Raw genomic sequence first — 16,050 nt, forward strand, 5'->3', positions numbered from 1 at the left:
TCATCCTTTTTGAGCTTCATAACCCCATGTTATCTTGTTAAGTATGGGAAGTACTTACGCTTGTTTACTTTCTATTTTTGGATAAAAATCCCAGATGGGTAACAGATGACGTGTATGAGGAGTTTTCTGAGGATTATTAGGCTTGTGGTCAACCAGTTGACCGTCCCTATGATGGAGTTCCACGAGAGAGTTATCTTTTTATCTTCCGCTGTGTGGTGTAAGACTATATGGTGTTATTAATCGTGATGTAATATACATCGTGATGATACTTTATATAATTTGTCAACTTGTGTGTATGACTGATCCCTAGGCACACATGAGTTTAGTGCATTCAATTTTATCCTTAAAATTGGGTGTGACTGTAGTCGATTAATTTTCTAGTAAAATAAGATTATATATGCACTTGGGGGTTGATGTAGTGACCGTGCAGTAAAAATAAACAATTGATGCTCTAACACTAATAGGTCTATCTCGTACGTACACCATGCTCAACAAGGAAACTTTATTAGCCCCGATGGAGTTGCAGAAACTAGAAAGGCACGCATATGCATGCAGCAAGTTTGATCTCTTGCTCTGTGGTGAGTGCTGACCGACACACAACAAAGTTCCTTGGAGTACTACCTCTTAATTGGAGAAATCGATATTCTTGATTTGGATTAATTCGCTCTGTCCACGGTAGGCATGGGGGTGGTTTAACCCTAGAATAGATTAGCAAAAGAATGGTGGAAGAGGTTGGAGAGCTAGATTGCTCTTAAATTCTTATAATGGACTGCATGAAGGAAAGCTCCAAGAGCCCTATTACGATAGAGAATGAGTAAAAATGGTAGAGGATCAGAATGTCTAGAGAGGGTGCCCTAACTGCCCTTATATAGAGCTCGGGGCTAGGGCACATACAAAGGAGGAGGTTCTCTTGACCGAAGGGTCGTGAGCCTGTGGGAGGTCCTAGCTAACTTGGCTTGCAAGCTACGCCATCTTATGGTGCACGTCTAGGATGTGTTTGTCGTCATGGTCCTATGGCCACGTCGCGGCATGGTGTGGTGTGGTGCTACTGTGATGACCGTGGCAGCACTATAGGCACATTGGAGGTTCGCTAGTCGTCCTGTGCGATGTGGTCTCCACCATGGTCTTTGTCATTGCCTCCTAGTTTTCTAGGGGGTCATATAGGAGTTGGTAGCTGCCCCCAGGTCAGTCGGTCACCTTGTTGGCCAGAGGAGCTGAGGGCCACGATCCTGATCGTTGGGGTCATGACTTTCACTAGTCTGGATGGCCTCTAAGTCAAGGCCTTCATCATGGATCACATCCCGTAGTGAGTGAAATCATACATGCATCTTGTCGGCCTGTATTTGGCTGGTGGTCATCGTACCAGTCGACACCACCTTAGGCGGTGTTGTCTTGTTTGAGCTGTGTGGCATAGGGATGGTGTCTGACCGGACCAAGGTGACTGCTGTCCCCTCGATCCTTGTGGGGTTAGTGCAGCATCCCTATTCTTGTTAGAGTAGGCTTGCTTGGCTGGGCCTGACCTCTCCCCGTTCCCTCTAGGGGATCGTGACAGGGGAGAGATCATGCGCCTTTCGAGCACCGTGCGGCTAAGGCAAGAGGAATGGGTCATGGCTGACCTAGGCCTTAGCGTCTGGCCTGGTTCGCTTGGCTTAACTAGGGCCTCGGTCATTTGGGCCTTCGCTAGCTAAGATCTTGTGGGCTGCGTGGCCTGCTAACTAATCGATGCCTTGAGGCACCCCGGGGTTATGACCTCGATAGTTGTCCCCGAGTGCTTTTGCGATCACTGAAGTAATCATGAAAGCGCTGAGATGCGTGTGCATTATGCTGTAATGCCCTAGAGTCCAAACGTCTCAGATCCACTCTGCATGCTAAGCGAACCACACCTACCACCATCCCACTTATGCTTTCATCCTCACTTCGTGTAAAAGGATTAACCCGTGGCTGGTGGGATGGACTCTAGAAGCCTTATATGTTGGTCTATCCCACCTTTAACAACCAAGGTGGGACTAAACTCTCCACAATATCTCATTAACTTGCAGATGGGCCACTATGGGCCAAATTCCAAACTAGGTCGGATGTCACATACACCCTCCTCAAAGGAACCGACGTCCTTGTCGGCCCAACACATCCACAACTGGGCAAACGATGACCAGGAACGTTCCCTCTTAGCACACACAACCGTGCGCCTAGTGCTAGCACATGTGCCATGTCGTGTGCCCCGCAGGGCCTACATGTGTAATGAACCCCATGCCCGTGCCCCTGGCCTGCATGCACCTATGGCCGTGAAGGTCGGCTCTAATACCATTTGTAACGCCCTAGAGTCCAAATGGCTCAGATCCACTCTACACGCCGAGCGAACCACACCTACCACCATCCCACTTACACTTTCGTCCTCGCTTCGCGTAAAAGGATTAACCCAGGGATGGTGGGATGGACTCTAGAAGCCTTATATATTGGTCTATTCCACCTTTACCAACCAAGGTGGGACTAAACTCTCCACAATATCTCATTAACTTGCATATGGGTCACTATGGGCCAAATTCCAAACTAGGCCAGATGTCACATATGCGTGGGTCCATAGTCGTGGCCTATTCAAGCTTTGTTGCTCAACTCCTTACGGGTGGGTGTATTCAATGTGGTAGGTGGCTGTTGTGTTTTGCCCTGTCAGAACATCCTGATGATGTGGTATGTGACCGCTGAGCTCTACCGTGTCAGTGTGCTGCATATCGGGGTTCGTAACCCAGGCAGTGGCCGAGTGGTCTCGTCGACGCTGTACCGGTCCTGCCTTTGGGAGGGTCTTGTTTACCCAACCTCACACGGGCATCTGAACTTTGGCTTTGACCTCCTGAGGTTCACCACGCGGTGCAAGGGGCTCAGGCTAAGGTCCACCTTTGGGCTCATAAATATGGGCTTCCCTTCCATTCGAGCTACTTACGAATGCAACTACAAACCATCCCCTTCCTCACTGCTGAGAGAGTGAGGAAATGAGAAGAATTTGTAGAGCACCGTGGCTGATGGTCGGCAGCACCCTTGAAAGGACCTTGATGTTGCCTAGGAGGCCTAGATGGGGGTGAATAGGCCTGTAAAAATTCAACTTGAAACAATGTTAGAACAGAGGGCGGCACTACCAGGTCTTATAGGGAGGCACTACCGCTCTTCAAAAATAAAGCACATAGCATTGAGATTTCACAGATAGTAACCTGACCCTCTCAACTGCTCAATCCTATAACAAAAAGACAAAATCCAGTTCAAAGACTGGATACCACATAAATCTCACACAAGAGAGGATTGAAGCTACCAAACCCTAACAATAGCTAGCAAAGAGCTGAACCAGCAAGAACACAAAGTGAAGCACGTGAGACACAAAATTTATCCCGTGGTTTAGCTCACCACCAAGGCTTGCCTAAGTCCACGTTGTTGAGGCATCCACAAAAGGATTGGCTTGCCACCAAGGCTTGCCTTGCCCTTGTTCTCAAATCAAGAGAATGAACTCTTGAAGTGAGGGGTAATTTCTTAGCTGTAGGATGAGGTTACAAACCTCCCAATGCTGCCACACGAGTTGGTAAGCACAAAGGCGACGCCTAGCTGGCTAGGAGCAAGCTCCAAGAGTAACAAACCCTAGAACCACTAGCCAAACATGAACCAAATGCTCTTAGACTTTGGGAATCAGTGGATCTTCTTTCCAATCGAGTTTTGCTGCCTTTTCTCTCAAGTTTTAATGGTTGGAATCAAGGATTTGCTTGAGGGATGAAGGAGCAACAATGGAGGAGAGAGAGGTGAGCTTTGGTCTATTCAGTTTCAAACTAAACCGTTGGAGAAGACGGATCTCCATTGTGGGCTGGCCCAAATGGTATTTATACCTCTTGGGTCCCAACAGTCATTTATGGGCGGCACTGCCGCCCTAGCCAAAACAGGTAGAATCTGGAGATTTTTGGCTGACTGCTTTGGCTGGGTAAGAGGATATAGATCTGTAGTTTTGAGTATTTGGTTGCATAGTTGACCAACTGTACTAGAATCCCTCTTTATAGTACGGCTTTTTCTAAACTCAAATTCAAAGCATAAAAGAATGTAAATGCCTTTGAGCTGGTTGCCACTTCATTTGGCAATTAAAAGCTTCCATTATCGAATATGTTTTCCTCATTCTCATTATACCTTGATTATGTGACTTGAACCATTTCCATACATATGAGTTCACCTTCATGGCTTCAAGTCACTTCCACTAATGATTTGATCCTCAACACAATATGACTCCTCATAGCTTGAATAGTACCTTGACTCAATACAAGTACTCTCTTCTTCACCTTAGCCATGGTACCTCAGTCACCAAGCCATCGTTTGCCCTTCACCTTCGCTTAGTACCTCAAAGCCCTTTCCTTGCTATCTTCACCCTATCAAGCCATACTTAAGTACATTATATTAAGCATCCATTGAAAAACATTTCTTCAATATTTTGATCCTTGCTTGAATATTTTCTAGATATGAATGATTGAGATCAATCAAGCTTCAGTTTGTCTCACATAGAGGACATACATAGATCAACATCAATATGGTCAAGCTAATTCATGATTCTTTATTCCCTTCTCATTTTGGCTTGACATTCCAATTGATCTTTCATATATTCATCCATGTAAGCAAACCAATGTAGAGACCGACTTATATCCACTATACATTGTCATTTACTAAGTATGTTTGCTTTCACATGATGCTATGATATCCCACAATATAGAAGCCATTTCATTGATTCCATTTGCATTGTTGTCTTTTGCTTGAACTAGACTGCTTCCATAAACTTCCAATACAACAATACATAGTTTGGCATTCACTTTAACACAATGTGGTATATCATCAAGTTTGCCTACTAGTTGAACCTTGTATATACTTGTTAATACACAACCCACAAGTATATGCAATAGACTTAATTTCCTGTTCAACACTTAGCAAACTTATTAGACCTTTAATTGTATTGTCATTCAATTTACCAAAGCCCACTAAAGGGCTAGATGCACTTACAATCTCCCCCTTTTTAGTGATTGATGACAACACAACTAAAGCTTACAAGAGATTGATAAACATTAAGATTTTGAATCCTATTATATAGTGAGCTCCCCCTAAATGTGTGCATTGAAGGAATTCAAATTTTGGCCTCAAATGCCAAATGCACATATTTAAGATGAAGTGTGGGAACTCCCCTATATCTTAGCATCCATGGGGTGCAAGGTGTAACATGATAACCGTGATGCTCATGATAGTTCATGCACTCAAAGATTGCTGACCTATCAGAGGGCGACACTGCCACACCAGAGAGCGGCACTACCGCACCTGCCTAACTAGCACAGGAGAATACAAGCATCACTCAAGGCATGAATGCCACACACTAGCATAAATGGTCCTTATCAAGAGCATCAATTTAAACTATCCTTGCACACACCATAATATTATTTTTTTTAAAACCTTACATGTATGCCTCTCCTTTACCTCTTTCCATCCTCATATCAATCTCTCTCCCCTTACATTCTCCCCCTTTGGCATTAATCTCCAAAAAGGATCTCTCCACCAAAAGGAAGAAATATTGGTCGATAAGTGAGGGCAAGAGTAGGTAAAAGTTTAGCATATGGGATTTCTCACCTATTTTCTACCAAACAAAGTATGCAACTTTTAGGTCAAGATTCTTGAGAGATTAGCATATTTGGCTCATACCTCACTTAGATGACAGTATAACATGAGACAAACTCATGCCATCACCACAAGAGGTATCAACCAAATATCTAAAGAATTCTCTAATCACCACCACAAGAACAAACTTATGGTGTGACTCAAAAATTGCATACACATGCACACACTAGCATGTAAAGGCCTAGATGCACAAAGGTAACACATGAGTTCATGGAGCGATATACCTTTGTTCTAAGCCTCATAATCTCCACCATGAAGATGATTTCAATACTTAGGATTTAGTGCTTTGATGGGACTAGTACTTCTTTATGCAAGATAATTTCATTTGTGCCCATCTCTCATCAGTCATCATTTTCAAGGAGATATCATAAACTTGTGCTTGATATCAATTGAAAGTCCATTGCTAGCTCTTGTTGTCATATTGAGATATCAGCTGAAGACATATTTCTTAATATACCAAGTTAAAGATTATCAATCAATACCAATTGAAATATGATCTTCATAATTTTGACACCAATTGAGAGAGTCTTCACAAGGCTTTGTAATGTTTTGGTCGTCAGCAGCTAGCCCAGGGGCCATGGGATGAGTATATATACACCCAAAACGAAAACTAGCCATTGGAGTTCAAAAACTAGCCATCAAGACCTATACAGGTGTGGCACTGCCACCCTTATGCGTGGCACTGCCGCAGCTCTCAGAAACAGCATAGGTCACCTCACGGAAAATGTCATATCTCTTTACTCCGAACTCCAGTTTTTAGTGATCTTGGACTTTCTGGAAAGCTTGTTTCGAGAGCTATTCAGCCCAACCAAGAGAAATCCCAAAGATCAACAAGTGCGAGTGTTGTTCTATTGAAAGGATCTTCACTAGTTGATGCCAATTGGAATGAATGCCCATATCTCATAATGTCACCTAGGAAATGCTCATAAAGACAAGAGATAGCATTAAATTGCACAAGAGAATTTCACAACTAGTGATCATTTTGGATGTGGAAGGCATGTGGATCACTAATTGCAAAACCTTATAACATAGACTAAATTCCCTTTTTTATAGTGCATACATATACATGTGGAAGGCAAGAACATAGGCACTTTTGGTCAATTAAGTCCAAATAAGGGAATTTAAGCTATATTATGGAGAAGTAGCTACTTAAGAGATAAAAATAAAATCCAAATGAATATGAGAGATAACCAATTTGGATTGAGTCAATGTAGCATACTCATGAGAGACTCATTCTCAGCAAGAGACTACACAAATTCACTAGAAGAAAAGGTTAGTCTTAAAAGACACAAGGCATAGGATGGGCTCCCCCTTAATATGTGCATCAAGCGCTTGAATTACTTGTGAAATGCACTAGAATCGGTTTAAGAGTCGAGGGAAGTTCATCCTATATCTTGGTAAAGGCATGATAAATTTGCAACAATTGAAATTATGCCAAGAAAACATACCACCACCAAGGTAGATAGATCACCACATAAATTTTCATCGATATGACCATCATAGGTGAGACTTCAATGATTTGGATGGCTATAGTTCTCACTTGATGAAATGTGGTAAAACTGAGCTCTTGTGATCATCCAAGATCCATATTAGTTTCCTAGTTTTTTCTTTACCTAGAGCAACTCACACAGAGAGCAAAGGTAAAATTCATGAAATTTGCAAGTTATGAACTAGGAGTTACCACTCTTTGTTGATAAGATCCTGGGAGACCAATGGGATAGATCATAGGTACTTGATGAGCACTTAGAGAAGAGAAATAGCAATGAAAGCCCACTCTTCAATTATTTTCTCCATCTCATCCAAATCTAGGTCCATTTAAAGGATTGGGACATTCAACATTTAAACTAGGAGCACTTGGTTTATAAAGACCGAGACCTCCTAGAATAATTATGAAACACCTAGAGAATCCAAAGGAACTACCCATCCTCCTTTTCCCATGTGTGTGACTGCACATCAAACACTTGAAAGAAACCAATAATCCCACAAGATATAGGCTAAGCTCCCCCTAAATTTGTGCATACAAGAGTACACAAAGTTCACTTAAGCACATTAACAATATGAGGTCAAGGGAGTGACTTGCACTATACTTCAACTGATTTGAACTCCTTGAAACTGCTTGCAATTCAATAGTCTCAGCTGATTACTTCTTGTTCCAACTAGTTGCAATCACTTGCTGCTGCTTGTACTCTGATTACAACTTATTTGGACCCTTGAGTGAGTTCTTTTCTTTCATTGAAACTCCTATAGACCAAATTTATATTTCTCATATTTACTAATTCTTCATGACCAACTTGAGAGCTAACTCAATCTTGTTGCCACAATGCAATCCAATTCCATTCAGTCAGTTTTCAGATTTTGTCATCCTCAGAAAGGAAAAAGAAATCCATAGCTCTCAGACCACGAGCCCAATATGCATGAAATTTGATAGAGATCTTCATCTATGAGTCCTCTTACTTCTCTAAAAAATTTAGCTCATTTGAACTTCATTTGGTCTGTGAAAATAATTTTCTACCAGAACTGCTCAAATCTAAAACTGCACTGTTGAAGCTGACAGAAACCAACTCAAAACTGATTTTCTTCAAAACCAATCTTCATACCAATTGTACAACAACAAGTACTAGATGTGTATAGCATGCTCACAAAGTTTCAGGTCAATTTATCAGTATTTGAATCTCCAAATCCATGCTTGAAGGTAGTCAACTTAGATTTGAAATTTTCTTTACAGATTTGATGATCGATAATTCTTCTTCTTTTCCTATCCAATCTTTGAGGTGATTTCAGTTGAGAATACATACAAGATGTTATATCCATTCAGTTCTCTCATCAACACTCGTAATCTTGTGAATTCTTCTTGTATAGCTTATTCAAATCAACCTCAAACTTGATTCAAGCGAAACTGAAACTTTTGATCTAAATGGTCTTTAGCAGCAACATCTTTCTTTAGGTGAAGAATAACCTTTTAAGCTTGTGAATTAAATTAGCACAACATCTTCTTATTGATTTTCTATGAATAAGCTCAATCACAAGAAGACATTAGTAACACAAGCACTAGTTTTCCATTTAGTAACCATTTATATGTGGATGACAAGTGGGTTACCAAAATGAAGAAACCTCATAACATGGACTAAATCTCCCTTGATGTCTCATGCACATTCTTTTGAGTGGAATAGAAATGTAAATGTGCATGGTTGGTCATTTAAGTCCAAAGGGCAAATTTAACCCATATTATGGTGAGTGGCTAACATAGACAAATCTAATCCAAATTAGCTAGAGAGAAAATACATCACATGGTTTTGGATTGATAGCCTTCATATAATAGCACACTCTATTTGAGAAACACATTCTCATTTAGTGAGACTACATAAATCACTTAGAGAGAAAGATTAGTCTCACAACTCTAGCCATAGATTAAAGTCTCCTTTTATAAGTGCTCTAAGTATTTGAATTTCTCACATAGCACTTTATTCATTTAAGAACTTGAGATTTTCACTCTATGTCTAGGTCATGGCAACAATAGTGTAATCAATTTGAACTATGCCAAGAGATACTCACAACCATTATAGCATGTAGATGCCCATAAGATGAGAATGAGAATTTGGCAATCTAACATATGAAAAGATTCCATCAAGTAGGAAGTTCTTGACTTGTTAGTAATATGTCCCTTTACTTGACTTGAGCTTGATTCTTTATTCTTGGCCATTTTGAAATCTACTTGTATCCTCCAATGTGTACCAAGATTCCAAATCCATCAAACCAACTCATAATGTGCACGCAGATAAACTTGCTTCATCTTGTTTTTCTTGGTTTGAAGTCCACAAAGGAAAGTCAAGTCACCTATGTTGCTTGATGTGGATGATCAATTCAATTTTGATCATATTTCTATTCTATGACCAGCAACCAATGAATATCCTCAAGTGCTTCTATTATCCTAAGTGGCTACACAAGACACAAAGGAGTTTAGTTTCAAATAAATTGCACTTGAGATTTAGATGTTACCACCCTTCTTGATTGTAATGGATGAGGTGGTCTTTTCATCTTCATCTTGCAAATATGAAGGTTGTAGATTTGTCCATGAACTAGAGTGGAGTCAGTTGCTACTATGTAGGAGGGACGGCACTGCCGCCCTTGGGTGTGGCACTACCATCCTGCTGATTTGCAATAGGGGTGTGCTGCACCTCTGCATCAGAGTTGTCAGTGGAATTTGGTACATCAGCAACTTGAGGAGCTTCCACTTTTGTAGCATGTACTTCTTATGGTCTTATATCACCAATGGCCATTTTCTTGATTGCTTATTGTGGAAGACCCATTTGGTACCAATGGCATTGGTATTGGGCCTTTCCACCAAGTTCCACACATGATTTCTCTCGAAGTTGTTGAGCTCTTCTTGCATGGCCATGACCCAATCCGGATCTCCAAGTGCTTGTTCTACCTTGAGAGGTTCCAAAGAGAAAACAAATGAGTAATATTGACAAAAATTTGCTAAATGTAAATGAGTTGTTACCCCTTTCAAATGCTCCTAAGGATGTTGTCAATGGGGTGATCCCATTGTATAGTTTGACATAGCCTTGGATGCTCAACACCTCCTTGTTCTTCTTCTGGACTTTTAGCTTCTTCTTGTTCAAAGATAGGCTCCAAGTTTAGCCCTTGAAGTGGTGGAGTAGGAGTTGAAGGAGCTAATGCTAAGGTGGATGGGGCGGCACTGCCACCCTCAGGAGCGGCATTGTCGCCCTACTGATTTTCAGTAGGTGAGTGCTGCCCTTGTCGATGGAGTACATCAGTGGAAATTTGTGCAGCAACATCCTTCAATATGAATAAGATCTTGCTCGAGGTGAATATGAAGTTTGAAGTATTCCCATTGATTCATCTTTGGGTCAACCATATAAGAATATGTAATATGAATTGATTGATAGCTTGAGTGAATATTTTCAATCAACTTGCTCAAGCACCCCGAAGCTTCATATTATCTTCAAGTACCTACAACACTTACTAAGCACAATTTGGTACCCAAACTATGTTGGGTCCATTATGGTTAGTCACAAGAGACTTAGGCACCCAAATGGCCTGTGTGCTAGCACATGGTGAACTAATCACCTTTCTAGCACAAGTGTTATTTTTGGGCCTCCTATGCATATTTAAATCAATTGACAAGTTGAGCTTAGAAGTGTTACCCATGGGACAATCCTTACTTAAATGTCCCTTTCCTTTGCAAGTGTAGCATAGGTGGTTCTTGTTCTTTCTAGCCTTCTCTTCTTGCACTTTGCTTGCTACCTTGCTAATGAACCTCTTTGTTGATGATGATAAGCCTTCACTTTTCTTATTAGGACATGAGCCAATTTCATGTCCCTTCTCATGACAACCATAACACTTTCTCTTGCTTCTTCTTGTCTTGTTCTTTGGAAGTGTAGCTTGATCATCGACCTTGTTGGAACACATAGAAGCATTGTGTCCCATGTTGGAGAACTTGACATGAGCCATCTTCTTCTTCTCTTGGATCTTGCTCATGCCCTTCTCTTCTTTCTTCAAGGGGCAATCTCTGACATGGTGACCGTCTTTCTTGCACTTGAAGCAAGTGATGAGAGTCTTCTTTGATTGACGTTGCACCTTGATGGCCTTGGGAACTTTCCTATTCTATCCAGGTGCAGCACTGTCGCCCTTGGGATGCGGCACTACCACAGTCTGTGTAGCTGGCTGAACTACTACATTCTGGATAGATTGCACTTCTTTAAGTATCCCCTTCACTTTGCCATTATTGGACTTGTAACCCTTTTGATAAGGCTTGATGCATGCATCGGTTGATCCCTTCTCAAGCTTCTTCACCATGTCTTCATGGTTATCTTGAGAAGGTTGAGCATTGCACTTGCCCTTCCATTGAATCAAGTCCCTTTTTAGCATTTCAACTTTTTCCTTGAGCTGTTCGTTTTCTTTTGCAATGAAATCATCACAAGTTTCTACAATTACATGCTCAATGAAAGGTTGGCTTGCTTGAGAGCAACACTTGTTAGCACATGATAAAATAGATGAAGCTTGTGTATATGTGCATTTGTGAGTGTGAGGTTGGTATGATTTTACTGTTGTTACCACAACCTCATGAGCCACTTCTAGCATGAGATGAGACTCCATAAGCTTCTCATGAGAGCACAAAAGCCCATCATGACTTTCTTGCAAAGTCTTATTTTTGCTAGTAAGCCTTTTCAACTTGTCTTTGAGCATATAATTCTGATCTTCTAATTTAGCAACACAAGATAGAGAGTTAATAGTATGAGTTTGCTCAATTAACAAGTTTTCATACCTTTGGACCAAGCTAGCATGAGAGCACTTAAGCTTTTCATGCTTTTTGGTCAACTTCTCCAAGCATTTGATCTTTTCAATGAGAAGCTCTTCTTGCTTGTAGAGATCTTCTTCTTGCTCTTGAATCTTCTCTATGAACTTGATCACTATCAACTTGTCTTTCTTGCTTAGACATGCAAGGTGTTGATTGATCTCATCATCATCACTGCCACTGTCACTGTCACTCTCACTCTCACTCTCACTTGCCACTTTCTTCTCTTTCTTTGCCATGAGACTGATATGTGAAGTGGTATAGAGAGTTGAGCTTCTTGGTAAGGTGGATTCATCATTTGGCTTCCACCGATCACAAGATTCTTCTTCCTTCAAAATGTTAGTCTCACAAGAACTAAAGAAAGTAGAAGTACCACATGTAAAAATATTGTTCTCACCAACTATTTCATTACCATCCAATAAGTCATATGTTGGCGAGGAAGTGGATGTGGCATGATCAAATAGGCCTTTTGAGAGAATCACTTGAGGCTCATCATTTGTCGATGAAGTTGAGCATTCCTCAAGTGGGTTTTCCAATGAGAGGTTGCTCTCTTCACATTTGGAGTTGCCATACATCTCCTTGAGCGTGGTCCAAATGATATGAGCATCACCAAGTGGTTTACCATCTCCAAATATGATAGCATCAAGTACATCTTCACTCAAAGCACTAAATAAGACATTAGCAGCTTGAGCATTGAGTTGTAAGCATTTCACTTCCTCTCAAGATAGGTAGATCAAATCATCATGAGGAGGTGAAATGCTCACATCTACAATCTGCTCTATTTGAGGACCCATGGTCCTAAAAACATCAAGCACACTAGCAGACCAAGATGTATAATTTGAGCCATCTAAAAGTAAAAGTTCTAGAGATACCTCCTCACTTGTTGACATCATTCTCTCAAGGCGATTAAGCCCAAAATTGAGAGCCAGGATCTGATACCAATTGAAAGGACCTTGATGTCACCTAGGAGGCCTAGAGGGGGGGGGGTGAATAGGCCTGTAAAAATTCAACTTGAAACTCTATTAGAACAGAGGGTGGCACTACCGGCCTCATAGGGCGGCACTGCTGCTCTTCAAAAATAAAGCAGATAGTATTGAGATTTCACAGATAGTAACCTGACCCTCTCAACTGCTAAATCCTGCAACAGAAAGACAAAATCCAGTTCGAAGACGGGATACCACAGAAATCTCACATAAGAGAGGATTGAGCTACCAAACCCTAACAACAGCTAGCAAAGAGCTGAACCAGCAAGAACACAAAGTGAAGCACGCGAGACACAAAAATTATCCCATGGTTCAGCTCACCACCAAGGCTTGCCTAAGTCCACGTTGTTGAGGCATCCACAAAAGGATTGGCTTGTCACCAAGGCTTGCCTTGCCCTCATTCTCAAATCAAGAGAATGAACTCTTGAAGTGAGGGGTAATTTCTTAGCTGCAGGATGAGGTTACAAACCTTCCAAGGCTGCCACATGAGTTGGCAAGCATAAGGGCGACGCCTAGCTGGCTAGGAGCAAGCTCTAAGAGTAACAAACCCTAGAACCTCTAGCCAAACATGAACCAAATGCTCTTAGACTTTGGGAATCAGTGGATCTTCTCTCCAATCACATTTTGCTGCCTTTTCTCTCAAGTTTGGATGGTTGGAATCAAGGATTTGCTTGAGGGATGAAGGAGCAACAATGGAGGAGAGAGAGGTGAGCTTTAGTCTATTCAGTTTCGAACTAAACTGTTGGAGAAGATGGATCTCCATTGTGGGCCGGCCCAAATGGTATTTATACCTCTTGGGTCCCAATGGTCGTTTATGGGCGGCACTACCGCCCTAGCCAAAACAGGTAGAATCTAGAGATTTTTGGCTAGCTGCTTTGGCTGGGTAAGAGGATATAGATCTATAGTTTTGACCATCTGGTTGCATAGTTGACCAACTATACTAGAATCCCTCTTTATAGTATGGCTTTTCCTAAACTCAAATTCAAAGCATAAAAGAATGTAAATGCCTTTGAGCTAGTTGCCACTTCATTTGGCAATTAAAAGCTTCTATTATCGAATATGTTTTCCTTATTCTCATTATACCTTGATTATGTGACTTGAACCATTTCCATACATATGAGTTCACCTTCATGGCTTCAAGTCACTTCCACTAATGATTTGATCCTCAACACAATATGACTCCTCATAGCTTGAATAGTACCTCGACTCAATGCAAGTACTCTCTTCTTCACCTTAGCCATGGTACCTCGGTCACCAAGCCATCGCTTGCCCTTCACATTCGCTTAGTACCTTGAAGCCCTTTCCTTGCTATCTTCACCCTATCAAGCCATACTTAAGTCACATTATATTAAGCATCCATTGAAAAACATTTCTTCAATATTTTGATCCTTGCTTGAATATTTTCTAGATATGAATGTTGAGATCAATCAAGCTTTAGTTTGTCTCACATAGAGACATACATGGATCAACATCAATATGGTTAAGCTAATTCACGATTCCTTATTCCCTTCTCATTTTGGCTTGACATTCCAATTGATCTTTCATATATTCATCCGTGTAAGCAAACCAATGTAGAGACCGACTTATATCCACTATACATTGTCATTTACCAAGTATGTTTGCTTTCACATGATGCTATGATATCCCACAACATAGAAGCCATTTCATTGATTCCATTTGCATTGTTGTCTTTTGCTTGAACTAGACTACTTCCATAAACTCCCAATACAACAATACATAGTTTGGCATTCACTTTAACACAATGTGGCATATCATCAAGTTTGCCTACTAGTTGAACCTTGTATATACTTGTTAATACACAACCCACAAGTATATGCAATAAACTCAATTTCCTATTCAATAGTTAGCAAACTTATTAGACCTTTAATTGTGTTGTCATTCAATTTACCAAAACCCACTAAAGGGCTAGATGCACTTACAGCCCTTCCAACGGCTGGTGCTAGAAGGTGACTTATAAGCAGGCGAGGACGAGATGCTGTGGAGGCTGGCTCTATGATCATGTGGCATTGGTTTTACCTATGCCTGAGTGGCACGGGTATTCATGATGGCCGTTGATTAGGGGAAGGTTTGCCCCACTATCATGGGCCATCAGAGTGTGCAGGCAGCGAGTCAGTTCTCTAGCAAGAACGTTCATCGCTCCCTGGCCGCTGAATGATGGACCCGTGGTGTCGTTCGTCACTATGCCCAGTCATGGCATCGTGACGATGTGGCAAGATGTTCTGCGCTGGGGGCTGCTTCACCCTTCTCTCCTCCCTATGTTCTTCAGTTTTGGGGGTCGCGATGCTACAATGGGGCCTTTAAGGTGTTCATTTCCACCTTGTCCGACCACACTTGCAGCTCATACCCCCGATGGCATCGTCCTCGAGGTGGTGTCGGGTTTTTCTCTTTCTTGTCTCTATGGTTTGGCTACGCATGTAATGCCCGTACCTATGGAATATAATTTTTGAACTTTATATTCCTGCCTCAAGGTCATGCTGGGCCCCTGAGCCATGAGGTCTGGTTGCAGGGCTTTGTTCCCAAAGTCAGATCTTCTGTGCGGGTGTTCGACCTTCCTTCCTATGGGATGTAAAAGTCACCCTCGGCGCGAAAGCCCTTGCTTCGTCTGTGCTTTGACCTATTTGGCCCAAGTCTCCCCCGTTCACTGATCGGATTATGACCTCGTTCTCGAGCGGCGGTGTGATCACGGGTGTTTTGCTCTAGCCAAAAGTTGACACTCAGGCTCGAGCAGGCCTAGACCATGCGCTCTTGGATCATGGTGAGGATGTTATTGTATGGGGTTTGGCATTGCCTCATGAAGAGGGCATCATCGCAAGCCCTGAGCACCCAAGTGACCATCCACGAGGGGTCATTGACCCCTGTTGGTCTATAGGTTTTAGGTCGTGAATCTAGGATCCCGGAAGGGGCTTTGTCATGGGGACTTAGCCCTACTTGTTTTGGGATCCCCGGCAGCCTCGTGGGTCACTGTGGCCTATTAAAAGGTCCTAATGGCTAGAGGGGGGTGAATAGCCTATTAAAAATTTCTACAACACTTAGCAAACCGGTTAGACAAATATG

The 16,050-nt window shown here is 41.9% G+C and overlaps 1 pseudogene; it reads right to left on the reverse strand.

The window, feature by feature from the left end:
* Positions 1-10,659: 10,659 nt before the first annotated feature.
* On the reverse strand, positions 10,660-12,882 carry LOC136460647 (uncharacterized; annotated as a pseudogene).
* Between the last annotated feature and the right edge of the window lie 3,168 nt (positions 12,883-16,050).

This window comes from Miscanthus floridulus, chromosome 6 (genome assembly GCF_019320115.1).
Source record: "Miscanthus floridulus cultivar M001 chromosome 6, ASM1932011v1, whole genome shotgun sequence".
In the NCBI taxonomy this organism is placed as follows: domain Eukaryota; kingdom Viridiplantae; phylum Streptophyta; class Magnoliopsida; order Poales; family Poaceae; genus Miscanthus; species Miscanthus floridulus.